We start from the raw sequence: 21325 nt of genomic DNA on the forward strand, positions 1-21325 counted from the left end.
GCCATTGGCTAGTGGTCCCATAGCTGGTTATTTTGTTGTTATTCTTTGAAAAGAAGACTCTATCATAAGTATGTTCACTTAGATAAACAACAAAACAAAACAAAAACAAAAACGAAACGAAACAAAAACCACAGTTAAGTTTCTGTAGCCATTCCCACATTACTCTAAACTCTGTACATTGGTCAAAGGCCGAGTATATGCTGGGCAGTGTGTTCATAGCTGATACATCTCCAAGAAGTTTTTCATGAAGGTGCCCAGCTTTTTGACATCTTCAACCGTCACAGCATTATACAGAGAAGCCCGGATGCCGCCCACTGACCTGTGCCCTTTCAAGTAGACCATGTTGAGTTCAAGTGCTTTACCCAGAAATCATTTTTCTAATGCGTCATCTCCTTTGCTTTGCCAATACGAAAAGGAATATTCATCTTGCTCCTACTTCAAGGCTCCACTGGACATACATAGAATCCCCGAGAATTGTCAATAATCTCATAGATCATTTGAGATTTGATGGCACTCAGCTTCTCCATGGCTGCCATTCGGCCATTCTTAATCCACGCCCATGACATAGATGTTGAAACACTGGAGGCATGTTAGACTGTGAGCTGTTACCAGCCTGCATTCTGTATTCCAGAACCGAGGTGCACTCTCTGAGAGAGAACCCCCAGAAGGTCATCCTGGCTGATCACCACCGTGACCCCAGCTGAGCCAACTTTCTTCTGGGAACCAGCAAAAATCACACCAAATTTGGAAAAACCCACTGGTTTGGACAGGAAGTTAGAAGATCTTTCCAAATGGCTAACAATTCCCGTGCGAGATTCTCTGTGTTGTTAATAATCTTAGCGAAATCTGATGACTTGTGGCTCATTTCGAGGACACTAATGACAACTCCTTTGTATTCTAATAATTCTTTCTGTATCTCTAACAACGCTGAGCACTGAAGCTTGGCAGGCCCCAGCCCGAAGTTGACCACCTGCTTCAAGACATCCATGGCGGGCAGCCTGGCACAGACAGAGAGTTGGCGAGGGGAGGACAGAGCACATGACTACCTGCGTCCCCAGTGCAGCTGCTATATTTATATCTTTAATGTACACATTAATAAAGGAAACTATTACGATAAGCCCAAACAATTTTGTAGTACCCCAATTTCCCAACAAGACACCCCAACACTAGGACAAATAGGTTAGGACTCTTTATTGCTGCAGTGGCTGCCCTCCTTACTATACCAAGACAGGGAAGAACAAGAATAAAGTCAAATAGCTCTGGGTATTTAAAGGCAAGATGGAGGCGGGGGGAGCACTCTCAGGTGGCCAGTGTCATCCCAATAACCAGGTCCAGAAGTCACAAGGCAAAGTCCTCATCCCAAATCTTCCCATTGTAGTGGGGAGGTGCAATGAGACGATTTAATCCACAGTGAAAATGTAAAAGATTTGTTGAAATCATTTTAAATAGGGATACAGGTGGACCCATTGCAACAATGAGAAGTACAAGTCCTTATGTTGAAAGCGAAATTTACAATTTTGGTGTGTGGGGGAGAGGGATAGCGGGGAGGATTGGGTGGGGGGGGTGGAGGGGGGGAGGATGGGAAGGGATGGGAAGGGGAAACAAAGGAGGAGGCTACAATGCTTGATAAGAAATGTACTCCTTATCTTGCCCATGTAAATGTAACCCCTCTGTACAGTATTTTCACAATAAAAAAATTATTAAAAAAAAAAAAAAGATGTTGAGTGAAGAGTGCTGATGTGGCCAGGAACCACCTGGAGTCTGGATTCCAGGAAATGGTCAAGAGTGCCAGCCCACATTGGCTTTTAATCACATCGGCTAGTGTGGGGTTGGGTGTTGGATTTAGCCAATGATTGTTACAAGACATTTGCACCTTAAATTTAAATTTCTATGGTTTTGCTGGTGAGAAGCAGGGGTATAAAACATAAGATGGTGATGGTTCAGCTGGGTTAGTGCTTGCATTGTTGAGAAAACAACAGAAGCGGAGTTATAGAATTACAGGGTTTAGGGTTACAGAGTTACTGGGTTAGAGAGTTAAAATTACAGTTACTAGCTCAAATAGCTAGTTACTAGGGAAGTCTTATCCACAACACACTTACATTTATATCTTAAAATCATTCATTATCCATTTTACACAATCCAAGTCAAATATTATATTCCATCTTTACTTCCTCCACCATATCTCCATCAAAGAAGCAAGTTACTGAAATAGCAATTACAGTCTCAATAAACAAAGCAATAAGTCCTGGAAGCAAAAAACACAATCCAAATTTCTTACTTATCACACCCCAAAATCAAACCACTTTCCATGTTTTCTGGTTCTTTCTGAGTTTCACTGTTATTTACTGAATTCTAGCAACCTGGAGTTTATAATTTACTTCAAACCTTTATCTTTGGAATTTTTCCTTTTAGTGACTATCCTGGAGTTTTTCTCTACCAGGAGATCATGCCTGGCAAGTTTGGCCCTATTCTTACTCACTTTGCAAATTTCAGTAAATGCCAGGTCTCTATTCCTAGTGTCTGTACTTAGGTTTCTCAGGTTACCGGGGACTTGTTTGTCCCAGTTAAAATTTATTTTTCCTTGGTCTAATTAATATTCCATTTGTTTAATTTAACCTCATTCTAACAAATGTAACAATGTATATTTAAGTATAATTTGTGCAAACTAAAATTTTATAACTGTAATTATACCATGTCAAATAACTGGAACTACAAATTATGATACTACATTAAAATACAGTTATAATTTCCATTTTTAAGATGAGCTAAGCAACTTATCTTTTTCAGGTTTGTTTCAGATTTCAGTTTCCACAATTGCTGATTTTTTTTTGGGGGGGAGCAGGCACTGATGGGAATAAAATATCAACCCAATATTTTAATTTCTTTAAGGAAATATGTAATTTGGAAAATATTTAGAAGTTTTGAACTCATTTTAATGAGTTTTTTAAAATAAAATTTTCCTTAAAATTCTTATGAACAAACAGGGAATTTTAAATAAAATAATAACAATTTTATGATGATATATTTAATCTGAGTGTAAAAAGGCAGGGAATAATAGAACAGTCTCATTTTGTAAACTCTCAACACTTCATTTATCTTTGGTAAGTTTATCCTAACAGCCTTAAAAGTCATTATTTACCCAGAGTCACAAAGCAATTAGTTGCTTAGACCTTAGATTTCTTCATAACTTTCTTCCTCAGAAACTCCCTAGTTGTTTAAAACAGCACTTTTGAATAAAGAAAAGCAGACAGCAGTAATAGCTGACTTGAAGTAATCAATCTGTGTTGTTTACAGTCAACTTTCCACATTAGATATTTGCACACTATTAACCAATGCAGAGAAAGTAAATTAAAACAGTTTCGAGTTTGCTCTGGTTGAGTTCTAGAGCTTCAGTGTCTTTTTTCTGATTTCCAGAGGGTTCAAGGTCAGCAGCAATAATCATTTGTTTGGGTCAACAATCATGAGTTAATAAAGGTAAAATTCAACAATGAATGAGACAATTTTTTTCTAATTTAATATTTGTTTTTCTCCATAGTATTCTGTTTGAGAGTAGGTGCCATTTATATATGAGGAAAGTACTTATTTATTTTATGTTGTTATACTTCTGCAATAAACTTCATTTCAAAATTTCATAATAAAGATAACAGTTATAAAATGAAAAATCATCCCATAAGGCTAAGCAAGTATATAACTTTTTCATTTCTTTTTAAAATATAATAATTTTAAAACAAATAATGCAGCTTATAGACAAAGGCAAGATTTCTGTCAAAAAGAATAATAAAACAGGTAAATAGAAAATTTGTTAAATATTACAATAATAGAAAATTTGTTAAGTATTACAATAATAGGGTTTATGGAAGATTAATTTTAAATAATTTCTCAAATTTCTTTTGTCATGACTATATTAATAATTTTGTCTACCTATCAAATTATGCTGGTAAATGTTCAGTATGCAGTATTCTACTATCAATCTTTTAAATGTCATTGCTTATTTGTGTGATAAAAAGTCTTTGAGCCAATCACAATATGAAGCTATAGCCTTACCATTCCTCTTCCCAAATTATAACTTAAGTATCATGTTTGAATGTAACAGTATATATTTCAGTGATATTAATAACATTTGCGTTCTATGTAGAAGTTCCATATGTTCAAATCATCATCATAAAATAACTTGGAAGAGCTGTACAGGACCATGATCTTAAAGACTTTCTGATGATCCAGACTGTATTTCTGAGTTTGCAAAATATAGTGTGAGGAGACTGAGGGCTCATTGTTTCATAGATATGGTGAATACTATAACTTTCACTCCATTAGCAACTGCCAGATTCATTTTGGATTTGACATCCCCTATCTACTTTGACACCAAAGAGCTAATCTCTTTACCCTTTAAATTTCTGATGTGTCATATTGCATTACATTTCTTCTGTCACCTTCCATCACTGCAGATTTTGTCACATCGAAAAGCCAATGTGATTTGACATAACACAAAATGATGGGATCCAAGAGATTTAAAGCAATGCTAGCCAGTGGAGCAGAAATGTGACACATTGCTTCAAATGGGCAAATACTCACCTTTTGAAAAGTAGATATCTGCTAAAAGCAGGTATATTGAGTTATCTCTAAGAGTTAAAGAAAAATGTAAGGATATTGCATTAGTGTAAATGAATAACACTGTGGTGCCCTATAAAAAGAACAGAAAAACATGATTCAAAGTGACAAAAGGCCACATAAAAATTAGTCTGATATTACTGTATTTTGTGTGGCAAGCATTCTCTTAACCTCAATAAGTACTATACTAAAATGCCTCTCAAATTTGTGTCACAATTAGGGACAAAAATTTTAATAAGTCACAAGTTTATTTCTTAAGGAATGATATTTTTCATTATAATCTCTAAAATGCTAAAATTTTAAATTGAACATTCAGGGTAAAGTAGATGTATTTAATTTTGACTCTCTTGGAGAATGAAACAAAATATCTGAAAGTATATTTATATTAATAGTTGGAATTAATTTAACATATATGTAAAAATAATTCCATAGATATATCTCAATTACACACACACACATAAATAAACACACACACCATGTATAATTTTAGTTTTGTTAAAACTGGAATAATCTGATGGGAACACATTATTTTACTAACAAAGTTTTGCCATGGTCAGGAAGTGAACACAATCAAAAAATAAATAATAAACTGGAGATATACACCACTTCTTAACACAGTGGCTAATTAAATCGGTGCTTAGTAAAAATAATGAAATTTGCCACTGAGAATAAGTGAAAGAGTTCATATAAGAATCAGAACTAATAACAGAGTTTCAAAGAAAAGAAAAGCCTTAGTATTCCCAGAATATTTTTTTGAATCACACAACTGAAGTTTTACACACTTGGAAAGGGATTGCCGTAGAATAACAACCTGCTACTCTGTGTGTAAACAAAGGTATCAACACATTAAGACTAATCTTAATATTATAAATGTTCCCTTTTGGCTTACTTTGCGACCTTTTAAGTTAATACTTTCCTCTGTATGTAGCACTAAACCCTCTTTCAGGAATATCAAATCACTTCTCATTTGAAGGACCAGCAGCTATTTTGTACAGTCAGTGGAGATTAAGGCTATTGAGGAATGCCACTGATTACTAATGATTTCATGGCAGACAATCTGTCCAAATGATTAAATCTAATATTATCAATTCTCAGTTCACCATCACTGTTGTACCCTCTCTTTATTTTATCTTGAATCTTACTTATACTTACTTTATATCAAAACTACCAATGAACTCTGTTTTCACCTAATGAACACAATGTGTGTTCTCTGGACCTACACATTATCTCTGTACAGGTCTCTCACTCATATCTAGTGCACCTCAGCCAAGCAGATCAATCTTACTTCTTGTTTCTACTTCTTACACCTTGCTCTGCCTGAACACAATTATTAATCTGTAGCCTGATAAATCATAATTGTCTCACAAAGGGGAGAAAATCTCCTCTATATCTACAATGTAACTGATAAATAGGAGAGAACACTTTGCTTTAAAAATGAAAAATGCTAAGTGATTTATCATAAGTGCTAGTAGAGTGGCATTAGAAAGGTGTGCATGTTACTCCACATTGATATTCATTTTTTTAGGAATGTGTATATGACATTCTGCTAGCATGATTAACTATAATCCTTGCAACAAGAGCCTTTCTCTAGCAGCAAATTATTTAAACCTGTAAATATAGAAATAACAACTTCACTAAGAATGGTTTGAAGAAAAAAATTCAAAACACTTAAAACTATTTTAAAATAATAGCTTATGTTGCTGTCAAAACCATGTAAGTATTCTACAGGTGTCTTTCTTCCGTTCTATTTTTTTTTTTTAGCTCCCTTATGGAAGATTAGGTGACTAGAAGTCTGTAGTTTCATTTCTGGGTCATCAGTCCTATTCTATTGGTTCTCAGGTCTGTTCTTGTGCCAGTATCAAGCTGTTTTGATTAGGATGGCTTTGTAGTAGAATTTGAAATTTGGTGTTGATATTCCTCCAGCACTGTTCTTCCAGTAAAGATTGCTTATGCTATTTGGGGTATTTTATTGTTCCAATTTTCTTATTATTATTTCTTCTATTTCATTGAAGAATGAGGTTGGGATATTGATAGGTATACCATTAGATAGCCTTTGGTAGTATTGACATTTTCACAATGTTAAAAATCCTCCCAATCCAGGAACAAGGGAGGTTTTTCTACTTCCTAAGCTCTGCTTTAATCTCCTTTTTCAGGTTTTTAAAGTTTTCATTGTAGAGGTCCTTCACTTATTTAGTTAACTCCTAGGTATTTTATTTATCGTGGGGTTATTATAAAAAGGAGTTGATTTCCTGATTTCAGCTCCTGCTTTGAGCTCTTCTTGTTATTGGCATACAAGAAAACCATTGATTTTTGAGGGTTAATTTTATACCCTGCTACTTTGCCTGCTACTTTGGATCAGCACCAATAACTTGGTAGTGGAGTCCACAGGGTTCTTTAAGCATAAGATTATGCCATCTGCAAAGAGGAAAAGGTTTACTTCATCTTTCCTTAGTTGGATCCCCTTTGTGTTTGCATCTTATTGCTCTAGCTAAACATTGTAATACTAAATTGAAGAGTAGTGGAGAGAGTAGGTATCCTTGTCTCATTCCTGAATTTAGAGGAAATGGCTATAGTTTTCACCATTAAGTATAATACTGGCTGTAGGTTTGTCATATACAGCTTTTATTATATTGAGGAATGTTCCATCGATTCTTAGTTTTTTCCAGAGCTTTCATCATAAAGGGGGGGTTGGATCTTGTGCTAGATCCTTCTATATCACTCTGCATCAGAATCAACTCCAATTGTATCAGAGACCTTGAAGTCAAAGCAGACATCCTGAAAACATTACAGGAAGGAATAGGAGAAACTCTAGGGCTCCTTGGCAAGTGCTGAAATTTTCTTAATAGAGACCCAGAAACACAACATATCAAAGAAGGGTTAGACAAATGTGATTGCATAAAACTGCAGAGCTTCTGCATGGTAAACGATATTGCTAGCAAGATCAATAGAAAGCCCATGGGTTAGAGAAGGTCTTCACTAGCCATCAAATGGATAAGTGTCTCATATCTAAAATATATTTAGGGGCTGGGAAGGTGGCTTAGTGGTAGAGCGCTTGCCTTGCATGCATGAGGCCCTAGGTTCGATTCCTCAGCACCGCATAAGCAAAAAGAAAAAAGCTGGAAGTGGTGCTGTGGCTCAAGTGGTAAATCGCTAGCCTTGAGCTAAGAGCTGAGGGACAGCGCCCAGGCCCAGAGTTCAGGCCCCACGACCGGACCCCCAAAAAATAAATAAATAAAAATAAAATATACTTAGAATTCAAAAAGTGAAATATCCCAACAACAGATCCTCGATGAAACAACTGCCTGATAAATAAGTGGGCTAAATAATTAAAGAGGTACTCTCTGAAGAAATAAGAATAGCCAAAAGACACAAGAAGAAATGATCAACTTCTCTAGTAATAAAGTAATGCAAATCAAGCATCTTTGAAATTCTACCTCATCTGAGTTAGAATGGCTATAATCAACAGATGCTGGTGGGGATATGGCCAAAGGGAACTCTACGCACTGTTGCTGGGAGTGTAAACTTGCTCAACTATTCTGGAAAGAAGTATGGAGGTTCTTCAAAAGATTCCACATAGAGCTCCTCTATGGCCCAGCTATCCCACTTTTGGGTATTTACCCAAAAAAATCACAAACAAGTCCTACCAAAGCTACCAGCAACTATGTTTATCACAGCATTATTCACCATTGCTAAGTTATGGAACCAATCCAGAAGCCCTTCAGTATATGAATAGATCAAGAAAATGTGGCATATATATACATATATGTATATACATGTACATATATATGTGTGTGTGTATATATATATATATATATGTATATGAATTCTATGCCTCCATCAGAAAGAATGGCACTGCCCCATTTGTTAGGAAATGGAAAGACTTGGGAAAAATTATACTAAGTGAAGTAAGCAAGGCCCAAAAAAGCATAGGTCCCATGGTTTGCCTTATTTGCAATAACTAGTAAACATCTAGGATAATCTTACCAGACAAACAGAAAAGGTCAAAAGCTATGCACATTTGACCGTATAAGATGGTGCTAAGCAAAATGAACCCCAAGATAGGGACACAAGAGGGTTTTTCTTTGTTGTTGTTGTTTTTAAAGTACTTATTATGTACTATATAATTTTTTTTGTTTCTTTTATATGTTCTTCCCTATGGTGTAACCCCTGTTGCCACTCTGATTCTGGTTCCCTGTATCCTGTATATACATTTTTCTAATTTGAGTAGGGGAAGGGAAATAACAAAATGCTGAAACAAGGAAACAGGTTGATCCATTGTAACAATGAGATGTAGAAGACATTATTTTGAAAATAAACTTGACAATTTCAGAGTGGGGGGAGGGAGGGAGAAGTTTGGTAGGTGAGGAGGAAAGGGATGGTAGGGGTAAAACACAGGAAGGGGTATAATGCTCGAGAGGAAATGTATTCATTACCTTACTCATGTAACTGTACCTCTTCTGCACAGTATCTTTACAATAAAAAATATTTTAAAAATATTTTATAAAACCATGTAATTAGGATGACACAAAATCTATGTCTCCAACTGTGTATTTTTGTAAACAATATTAAATGGAATGATATTTAGGAATATAAAAATAATAAATTCCATAGATACTTGCATATGTGCCCTTTTTTGTGTTCAGCGTTTTTCTTGTAATGAGTATTCAGCAGTGAATATGTACAGAAAAACTAACAACTTTCAGAACAGCTCACACAATGAAATTATTTTATTGTAGTTAAAAGAAATGAAACTTTTTAATTATAAAGTTACAATGTAATTTGCATCTAAGCAACTGTTCATAAAATAGCCATTGGCAATGTCATTAAAGTAAAAATAGATTGAGTTTAAATTAAAATAAATGTCATTTTCGAAAACACAGCTGGGCTTCTAATACATTTTTGTCCTCCCCCCAAATACCTCAAAATGAAGCTAAAATTTTCAAGATTACATTTTCTATTTCATTAATTATAATTTTAACATATGCATGCTTTTTATAGTTCCACTATATTATTAATTCTTGATAGTAAACACATCATTTACAGATATGAATTCAATATTTAGTCCATTAGAAAACTGATCTTACTTTGCTGTCAAAAAAAGTTGAGTGAAAGGAAAATTTGTGGATGTACATTTTAGTTTACTTATAGTGACTTCATGAATACCTGTAGTTTGTCTATCAGATGTTAATCTGTTTTACAATGCAATGTAGAGAAATCACAAATAAATGCTTAAAGATGAATATTTTTAAGATATAAGTTGATATTAATGAATATAAAAACTGAAAATATGTCAGCACTGATAGTGGATAAAAATGGGTTTACATAATTTTTGCTTGAAGAAAAGAAAATACCTACTTACTAGATTTAAGCCTAAAGAATATGATCCATTTTTTAAAATCCTGTATGTTTTTAAACTGTTTTTTATTGTGAAAATACTGTACAGAGGGGTTACAATCACATGAGCAAGGTAATGAGTACATTTCTTATCAAGCATCATTGCTTCCTCCTGTATAACTAAAAAGAACAATGATTTCATCTTAGAGATATTTCATCAAGTTTCTTGAAAATAAAAAGTCAATAATGACTAACAAATCTCTATTTTTAAGCATAAGTTGTCTGCTTTGGCAATACATATGATTCTAACTAATCTTTTCAAAATAATATTGTATATCAAAAACAAAGCATTGTGTTTTAGAACTAGAAAAGTTAAGATAAGCCTTGCCTTCATTTTTCTAGACTTTCAGTTCTGATAGACTATTTAATAACAAAGTTAAACCAAAATCCAAGGAGTTTCATAAATAATTTCCACTTAATAAAAGCCTGTATGGTCTCTGTACTGAGCCCTCCTTCTAAAGGAGTCAACAAGGCAATGAGAAAAAGTTTAACTGAAGAGGAAAGACCAGAGCTAGCAGGATGTAAAAGAGGGTCAGAGAGATAAACTTTGGTTCTGATACTGTGAAAGCTTTCCTCACTATTTCATAGATAGCTCCATTCTGAGCCAAGTATAGAAAATAGAAAGGAGAGAATGTAGTTGGAAAAGATTTTTGACAGATGACAGATGAAGATGTCTTTGAAGCATTTGGAATGAGTAAACCCATCCTTACCTCTCAGCCCATTTTCATTCCCTTATTCCCTTTATCCCATACATGGCTCTCCCTTACCACTCATCATGTAAGAAACTAGTATGGATGTGAGTGAGACCTTTTTCAGTAAGATTGTCTATTGGAAAGAGGTACATAGAACTGAAGAGTGTGCAACATGGATACATGTTTCTGTAGGACACTATTAGTCTTCAGTATCTTTGGATTCTTCATTTTGTTGATTCATTTAACAATAGATTGAAAACAGTTGAAAGACATCATAGAACAAAGAGCATGTAAAATTATTGTATTGATATTATTTCTGAAGTACTACAGTATATCCAGAATGTGTGTAGCATATACATTGCATTAGGTATTAGAAGTATTCTTGCAATGATTTGAAATATAACTAAAGGTATGCATAATTTACATTACAAGTACTGTGCAATTTAATATAATAGACTTGAGCACCTTGGACTTATTCTTAGAAGTCATGTCCCATGGATATGGAAGGCTGTGTGTATGTGTGTGTGTGTGTGTGTGTGTGTGTGTGTGTGTGTGTGTGTGTGTGTGCCTGTCTGAGTATTTCATGCCTATATAAGAATATCCAAAATAATGAAAAAAGGAGTATAGTAGAATTTTTATTTCTATGTTGTCTAGATTTATGAAATTTTTGTATGGATTGGAAATACAGATATATTTTACTAAAAGTGAAATTATGAACGTTTTTCTGAATAAGTCTGAACTAAGTGTGAAGTATCTAGGAAATAATAAAAAGGAAATTAATAACTGAAAATTCTGAATTTTTCATCTAAATAAAAATAATGCACTAAAAGGTAATTAAGCAAAGAATCTAAAGATGTTTACTGAAATATGATAAGTGACATTTGCATATAGGTTGGTGAAATAAAAATACAATGTATAAAGTAGTGAAGAGGGGTGACTAAAGGAACTTTTGGAAATTAAAAAAATATTTACTAATAATGGATAATGGATGCTTCTGAGCTTCCTTTAATGTCTATCAAGACAAAATATTAGTGTCAGGTATAACAATCATTTGGATGTTTAGATAACTTCCAGAGAACAAATTGATAAAACAGTGATTTCAAATAAAAAGGTGTTTGGTACAATAAAATTGATCAAATAGATGAATTGTTGCTTTTCCTTTTAAAACATGTAATATACCAAAAGGTATTTGAAGATGAATCTTAATTGCTTTCATGATATTGAGATTTTATTTATGGTTTATTAAAAATATTTCCTCAATTTGAAAAAGCAATTCTAATGATACTTTTTAAGACATAGCTATCACTTATCTAAAATGAAGTTTAAATATCTACTGGCCAAATTTCCAAAACGGTAGGATATATCAAATTTGACTATCACAATCCTATTAAGAGATATTTCAAATCGAATAATATATTGAAAGCTGCTGCACATTAACAATAATAAAATCTAACGTCAGAATTAGGATAAGACAAAGTAATTCAGCATTACAATGCTGAATGTACACAAACTCAAGATTTTTCATGTAACTGAAACCAAATGGCAAGAAATATATTTATGATTGAATTATACATTTCCTTATTTTTTGAACCTTGATGGTATAACTAGTAGGTTATTTGTGAAATCAATGGATTATTTTGATTGAATAGAAAAGGTGTGGAAATGAATACCTTAGTCAATCTGTGTTAGTGTCAGGTACATACAAAATCCATCTTGATCCTTCTGTTTAACAAGTGTGGATTTTGTCTGGATTTGTTGATATGTCTCTTCAGGTTTACATGTTATGCATCATTGCTGTGAAATTCTTAAGCAAGAATTGAAGTCTTTTCAGGAAAAATTTGCCAAAAGTGCTTGAGCAGTGATTTATTAAAGAAGTAAGAAAAGAAGAGAACAATCCTGCTCTTAGCACAGTAGATAAATGAGGGCTCCCTTTGTGCAAAGGTTGTTTAGCATGTAAGAATAGAGCGCTTTACAAAATCCTTAAGAGAAAATATCAAATACTGTATCAAAAAAAACTAGGTAATTTTAGATAAATTATTTAAATAGACTTTTATTTCCTTATCTTTATAATAAATATAAAAATACAAAGCTAAGGGCCTGTGAATGTGGCTCAGAGGTAAAGTACTTGCCTCACATACATGAGTCCCTGGGTTTGAGTCCTCAGCACCACATAAACAGAAAAAGCCAGAAGTGTTGCTATGGCTCAAGTGGTAGAGTGCTAGCCTTGAGCTGAAGAGCTGAAGAACAGTATCCAGGAACAGAGTTCAAGCCCCACCATCACCAACAACAAACAAAAAATACAAAGCTAAGTAAAACATGGATGGTTATCTGAGAATGAACAAAAGTAAAGTAGGTAATTCAAATATTTTCTTACATGAATAATATGCTCTTTATTTTCATTTTTCTTTGCATTATAGTTTTTAATCTTTATTTTGTATGATAATACTTAGCTCTTCCAGACAAATGTGATGGAGCCGTTTTACAGACAAAGAAAAAATAGAGAGATTATAGAAAAAAGTGCAACAAAAGTCAGAAAATGGAATGTTTCTTATTTTGCAAGTTTAAGGAACAGTAGAATTATATTGTTTATTAGCTTCTTAGGAAATTAGGAAGATATTATAAGCATTTTATTTAAAACCAAGGAAGATGATTAATATACTTAAGCCTCTGTTCCCTTTGGAACAGCATGTGTGTACCACTGCTCATGTTTTCTTTATAGCACAACAACATTGATTGGAACACTTTGGGAAGGTGAAACTACAAGACTGAAATACTCAAAGACTGTAAGACTTTGGATGGATAGATAGATAGATAGATAGATAGATAGATAGATAGATAGATAGATAGATAGATAGATAGATAGATAGATAGATAGATAGATAGATAGCATATACATATATATACATATATATAAACTTATGTAGTAGCTGAAATATAATATAAAATGCAGATGAAATTACAAAACAATTCAATAGCTGGATCAGTAAACTGAAGATAGAGATTCCACACTTTCTCTACAATAAGGAGGTTCGTATATTGTAAAGCTAACTTGGAAGAGGAAAGAAAATTATTACCTGTAAGTCTGCAAATCAGGTATGCATATCCAGTGCTCAGGGTACCTCATTTCAAATCCTCTAACATAGCCATGTTTATGCAGTTCTGACAATAGTCTGAACAATATCAAATTCCTCTTTAAACAGAACAAACAGGCATTTACTTTAAACAGAACAAACTGGCTGAGTTCTGGAGTTTCAGTAAAAACTCAACATGTATAAGGCAATTGCTACAGGGACACAAATGCATGAAGAAGCAACGCATGAGTCTTCAAATTGATTCTAATTTTTTACAAGGTGGATGAACTTTCAAGGATCATGAGGTAATTGTTGATAAACACAATATAAATGAGAAATCAAAGCTACTAATAAGAAAAAATAAAGATGGGAAATAAATGTAAATATTGGAAAAATATGTATGTGTCTAAGTGATAACATATTTACTCAGAAAGAAAAATCAAATAATATTTCTAAATTAAGAAAATAAAATTTCAGAATTCAGCAGTTTATAGCTAAACTGATAAAAACATTAACATTAAGGGTTTGAATTTCAAGGTGGTTTGTCAACCACAGAGCCTTCCATTGAGGGAGTGGACCACTAATATGTAGTGGATAATGGAAAGTAATTGAACCATAGACCCAGATTCTACAATCATGAAGATCTAATGTAGTCATTCAGGAGTGAGTCAGATATCCTGGTAGTTAAGTAAAGTTGGTGAGAACAAGCTGTTACAGGGTGAGGGCCAAGACCTCTGTAGTCAGACAGGTAACTTTTCACTTCTCAATGATGTAGAGCCACAGCCTCAGACCTTGCTAGAATGCATGAACCAAACTGGATTCTCTACTCACCTAAATCCAGAGACCCTTAAACTCTGTAAAAATTATATAGGCTTAGATTTTGGAGGGAAGACAATACAGAATGGACTACTGCACTCAGTAATTGATCAAAAGGAAAGGGATGACATAAAAAGAAAATAAGATGAGAAAATTAGAAATATTATAATATTCTCTTTTTGTATTTTTATGTTTTTCTTAATTTAAATTGTAAAGGCAATATGCAGAGGGCTTATATTTACATAGGTCACGTAATTAATACATTACTTTTTGAACAGTGCCACCTCTTCTCTTGTTTTTTCCAAGATAATAACCTCTTAATTCACAAAGTTTTCTTATAGGATAATAATAATTCCATTAAACTTGAAAGATTAATGTTGCACAGACATTTTTAGTTAGTGGTTTAGGAACTATAGGTACATTGGTAAATCAAGTAGTGTCAGACCACTGTGCTGTTAGAATTGAGGAATAACTATATAACTAAAACTATACATTATAACAACTGTAGATATAAGGTAATTATCTTACATTACAAGGCAGTTAGACTAGAAAGTGTTAAGTTCTAATAGGAAAGGAAAGACAAGTGTATTGTTTTGTTTTGTTGGTCGTGAGGCTTGTACCCTGGGCTTGGGTACTGTCCCTGTGCTTCTTTTGCTCAAGGCTAGCACTGTACTACTTGAGCCAAGGCACCACTTCCAGCTTTTTCTGTGATTGGAAATAAAAGTCTCACAGACTTTCCTTCCCAGGATGGCTATAGTCTGCCATCTTGATACCTCAACCTTCTGATTAGCTAGGATTACAGGAGTGAGCACCTGTCTCCCAGCTGAAAAACAAGTAGAATTGTCAGGATGAAAGTCACTGAGAAGTCAAAATTTAAGAGACACAGAACAAGCAAAGATTAAAATTAACATTTTTAAAATAATGGGTATAAGTGTACATTTTGTGTAATATGTAGTTAAATTTTGAATAGAAATATAACTTGAGTACATCTCCTCAAACAGAAATATTTAATAAATACTTGGCATTACTGAGTTGCTAAAAGAATAAAATATCCAAATTATAGTTACATAATTACAAAAGTATGTAACAATTCTGAAAAAAAATAAGCAGAAGTGGATTTTGTTGTTATGGCTGGATTTCCCAGTTCAATCTAATATATTTTCAGTAGAATATGAGAAGAAAGTTATACAATAGAGAAACAGGAAGTAAATATAGCCTGCTATCTTCTCACAATACCCTTTCAGAGAACCAATACACATTCAAAGGCACTGTCATCAACAAATTGCACATTGCAACACAAGCTTGATTCACTTATTTGAAAGATCTACTCGAAGAAACAGTTTTTTATTCTCCTATGAAAGGCAAGTGAACCAAAGAAAACATAAAAGATAAAAGGTATAAAAAAACTACATTTTTTTAAAGGATATAAAATTGCAGTCAAAGTGGAGAGGTAAAAGTATGTGTGTTTATAATTCTTGCTTTTTAAAATGAATCCTGTAGCAATGTATTTTACAATCTGAGAAACAGTAGAAAAAGTAAAATTTTAAAAGCATCCATAGATTCTACTAGATAAAAATTCTTAGGGACAAGAGTCTGACTATAAAATTTTCACACCACTTGCACCCCTTCACAAACACGTCTTCCACTATGAAATGCCCAGCAAACAATCTTATTCCTCAGACTTTCAGACACCAAGGAGCATAGTTTATCACTAAAGCTACATTTTTTTTCTGTCTCTCTCTTTAGGTCTACATCAAGTTAAGACTCATGTGATTTCAGATTCTAGATTTTAAAGTTCACACATGTGGGGATAATTGATACATATAGCAACAAGAACCATCTGCATGTCCTGGGTATTTTGGTAAACAAGAGATGAACTAAGTGCTTGAGGACTTGGTTTAAGTTGGAAAAGGATGCAGGAGAAGCTCATAACCTCAAGTTGAAATCCAAGGACTGCTAAATATTAAAAAAAGAAGAAAGAGAATAAAAGTGAACAAGTGTACAAGTATATCATAAGCAGTGGCAAACCTATAATTTGTATCAATTAACGATTTATGGAGCAAAAAGTAATTTACTCAACCACAGATGATAACTATTCCAGAGGAATAAATATATTTGAACTTTACCACCAATTCTAATTAAAAGTAGTTCTAAAATAACCAAAAATTAAACAGTCTAGTAACCCTACTAAACAGCATCTATCTACACATAGAAGGTTTCTAGGCTCTATATCATATTGTTATATTGTAAATAAGCATAAAAATATATTTTGTAAAATAAAATCCGGAGGGTTGTCTACTTATCACAGGAGCTTAAATGCGTTATCACAGAGCAAATTATATTTCTTCAACAACAAAAACGAAGAGGAAAATAAGAAAGTCAGAGAGGTTGCATTGTCTACATCCAGGAAATGAGAACAGGTTTTCTTCCTTTTTCATTATCAGAGAGGAAAAGCCATTTACAAGACATTCTTAAACATCTCTAACAATCTTTTGCCTTCCTGCTGCCAAACACACCCTCCATAATCAAATAAATCCATCCTCTCTGAGAGCATTGAATGGACATCCAACAATTAAAAACAATCTATGACCATAATTTGTGTCTTAGCTATGAGACAATGGGGAGAAAAAATATACATATATATAGGATCTTCTAGACCTTTAGTAGTCAAGAGCTTTCTGTGTATTCTCTGAATACTAACATGAAAGTTTCCATCAAACATAGGATTGTAATATTACAAAATAAAGTTGATTCAGTAAATATACAATATAACAATATAAACTGCTAATTTGAGATGGTTCTCTGATTAATTTGAAGATGATCTGGGAGCCAGTGGCTCATGCCTGTAATCCTAGCTAGTCAGGAGGCTGGCTGAGATCTGAGAATCATTGTTCAAAGCCAGTGTGGGCAGGAAAGTCCAAGAGACTCTTACCTCCATTAAACCATTCAGAAGACCAGAAGTGGCACTGTGGCTCAAGTGATAGAGGTGCCAGCCTTGAGTTGAAGAACTGAAGGACAGCGCCCAGGCTTGGAGTTTAAGTCCCAAGACTGACAAAAAATAAAATAAAATAAAATAAAAATAAATAAATAGAAGATGAATGCAATCAACTTTGTTTTCTATTTATAAGTGAAAATGTAGCCCATTTCATCCCACTTCATGGGCTACACCTTGACCTATTTTTTTTAATGGTTTGTTTATTAGGCGTATTTAGGTTCAGTAAACACTATTTTTTATCTATTTCCTTGATAAATGTTTTTACCTTCTTGTTTCCAAATGAACAGGTTACTGTACATTAAAATGTAGACAGAATTAGATGTACATTAAGTATGTATGAACTTTAGAGAGAAACAATTGCATGTTGTTAATATTTATACAGAAAAAATAGATAAGGGAAATCAAGCATATTTTTTGTGAGAATATGAAATTATATAATTCAAAACCAGCCAAATAATATTTTATAATGAAATCTAAAACGTGAAAATTGTAATACTACAAATGACTTTTTTCAAAAAGTACAGATTGAGATTATAATAATGTCATTTGTCTACAAAGCATTTATATTTGAGCATAATCACTGTGCTTTACTACCTGATGAGTGGGGTATAGTCGCCATGCAGCTTTATTAACATATTTAATATCATGAACACACATTACAGAAAGAGAGAGATTTAAGAGGACATGTTGAGCCATTTCAGATTTCCATTAGTTAATTTGGTAGAATAAACAAGCAAGAAAAAACAAAAATAACAAAACTAAAATGAAACATAGTTCTCAAGTTTTATGAATCCTATGAATTGAAGGAGTACATATATTAGTTAACTAATCAATTAATTAATTTGCTATTGCAGGAGTTTGAAATTAGACCCTCTTCTGTTCTTCTGCATGTACTACCAAGCCAAATATGTACAGGGTTAAAGGAACTCTCAATTTTTCCTTTCTACTATAATTTTTGATTTAATATTCATTTGCAATTATTTTTAAATCATGTTATTAAAACATATATAACTGTATATATATATATATTTATATATTCCTAATTATGTTTAACCAAAGTGTGCTTGAACTGAAAAACGAATAACTAAATTAAGGTAAATAAAATGAATTCAGATTTAAAGTGATAGTAAATATATACAAATCAAGCTGTGAAAACAATCATGTTTCAATCTAAGTATGAAGCTACATGTAACTTCCAAAATCACTTGAAGTCATATTTTTAGCCATTCTAAAAGCATTTGGTAATAATATATGGAAAATAATGTCATGCCTCTAAAAGTGTCAATTATAGTCTAATAAACAGGAGTTTTTCAATGCTCAACAAATTTACATATATGGGTCAGGGTTATGTTTTTGTTGTTTTATTACTTTGCATTTTAATAACAATAGTTTGTTGATTAACAGAAATCATAACACATTTTCACTGGCTTAGAATGCTCAAGAGATGAATTTTATAGCTATCCTCTATTTGTTACATAGAGTAATTTGACTTTATTAAATATACAAATAAATTTCTTACTCATGTGATTTCCTTGAATAATACAGTAAAATATATTATCAACACAACTGTTAAACTTTATTTTAAAAGTTCACCCAGAAGTAAGCCCATAGCTGCAGTGGTCATTTAATCTTTTCATTAATACTGACTAATGGAAACATACTGTTTAATGTAAATTGAGCTTGAAATATTTGTAATTCCTGTTTAAATCCTTTTTTAGTAGCTATTTACTTTGTATTTTTGATGACCTTGATCTGGAGCACAAAAGTGAAAAAAATCATTGAAAAAATTCATTTCTCCAATTTTTGACACACATTAAATCAAATATATACATTAATCATAATGTATATTACTATAAGTTTATATGAATCTTTGGTTTGAAATTAAGGACATATTGGGCAGGGAATGTGGCTTAGTGATAGAATGCATGCCCAGCAAGCATGAAACCCTGAGTTTGTATTTCTCAGTACCACATAAACAGAAAAAGCTGGAAGTGGCTCTGTGGGCCACGGTGCTGGCCTTGAGCAAAAAAAGCTTAGGAATAGTTCCTAAGCCTTAAGTTCAGGCCCCAAGACTGGCCAAAAAAAAGAAAAGAAAAAGGAAAAAAAGAAAAAAATTAAGGACATAGTATTAAAATGCAAAATAAATGAGAATACAGATTATATTAAGCATCATTTAAAAAGGATATTCTTACAAGGAAGAGAGCTATATATATATATATATAAACATATATATATATCTTAAAGTAGTACATAAGTTCAAAGTACATATGTATAATAAATTAATCTTTTTTATACCTTTCAGAAACATTTATACTTATTTCCAAGGCAACTGAGATAAAAATCTGCAGTCCTGCATATACTATATTATTAGTTCAGTACTCTATAGTCTATTTAAAGTGAGTATTGTCTAAAATAAAATTGTTCACAAAATTCTGCTTTGTTTTGCACCACACAGGGATAAATGAAATAAAATGCAAGGTTTAGTTATACCACTAAACAGTTACTATATATCTATATTTTCTATATCTACATACATATGGATATAAATATCTAGCTATAAAGTTCTATATAGATCTATACATAGATGTATCATTAGATGTAGATATAGGTATCTACAGATATCTACATTTATGTAAATAAATGTTTATATCTGATCTAGAGATAGATCTATCTATAGCTATATATACCTATAGATAGATATTTTATATATTTATATACAAATATGTTTATATATTTTATATTTTATATATAATATATGATATATTATATAATACATTATATAATATATAAAATATGTAAATATATAATATAAAACATATTATATATTATATATTATAATATATAAAAATATCAATATATACTTATAGATATCTATAGATATAGCTATCTATTAATATATTAAATTATCTATCTATAGGTATAGATATCTATAGATAGGTCTATCTATATAGATATCTATTTATATATTATATATAATTGTTAAATATTTATTTATAGTACATAAAAAGATCTATCTATAGATATAGGTCTATATCTATCTATATCTATAGATATCTCAATATTTATATCTATCTAGATAGATACATAAATGTATCTATATAATGTAAACAGAGAAAGAGATAGATATATACATAATTTTACTAGTTACAAAAGTACTATTTATATAATATTCTTTAAATAAAACTCTATTTTGTGATTAAGTCATGCTTATTCTGACTGGTCGAAGTTCTGCTCACTCATCTAAAAGATGGCAAGGGTTCTACATCTCCATAATTTTCAATTATACTTAATTTTAACTAGATTCTATTTTAATTAGGTCTAATTTATAACTTGCTTATTGGAAAAATGTTTCAATGTTCTCAAATTTGGAGGAAGGGTGTATGTATGTGCAAGGGGGAGTGTGTGTACACACTCATATGTTTCCAACCACTTATGTAGTGTCTTAGCATATCCCAGCTGAACGAACCATTTCAATGCAAAAATGAAAAGAGAAACAGCAAATGATTCATATCAAATTTGGTAAAGCCATATACATATTCTTTTTTTTGTTGTTGTTGTTGGTCGTGGGGCTTGAACTCTGGGCCTGGGCGCTGCCCCTCAGCTCTTCAGCTCAAGGCGAGCGCTCTACCACTTGAGCTACAGCGCCACTTCCGCCATATACATATTCTGCAGAGAAAAATATTACTTCTAACCTAAGTCTGAAATTGTATTTAGATATTGCTTATAAGAAAGAAATATGAAGCCAATTT

The 21325-nt window shown here is 32.5% G+C and overlaps 1 pseudogene; it reads right to left on the bottom strand.

Moving 5' to 3' along the window:
- Positions 1–213: 213 nt before the first annotated feature.
- LOC138814309 (phosphoserine aminotransferase pseudogene) lies at positions 214–988 on the bottom strand (annotated as a pseudogene).
- Positions 989–21325: the final 20337 nt, after the last annotated feature.

This window comes from Dipodomys merriami, unplaced genomic scaffold, assembly GCF_024711535.1.
Source record: "Dipodomys merriami isolate MVZ:Mamm:240054 unplaced genomic scaffold, mDipMer1.0.p SCAF_6, whole genome shotgun sequence".
Classification (NCBI taxonomy): domain Eukaryota; kingdom Metazoa; phylum Chordata; class Mammalia; order Rodentia; family Heteromyidae; genus Dipodomys; species Dipodomys merriami.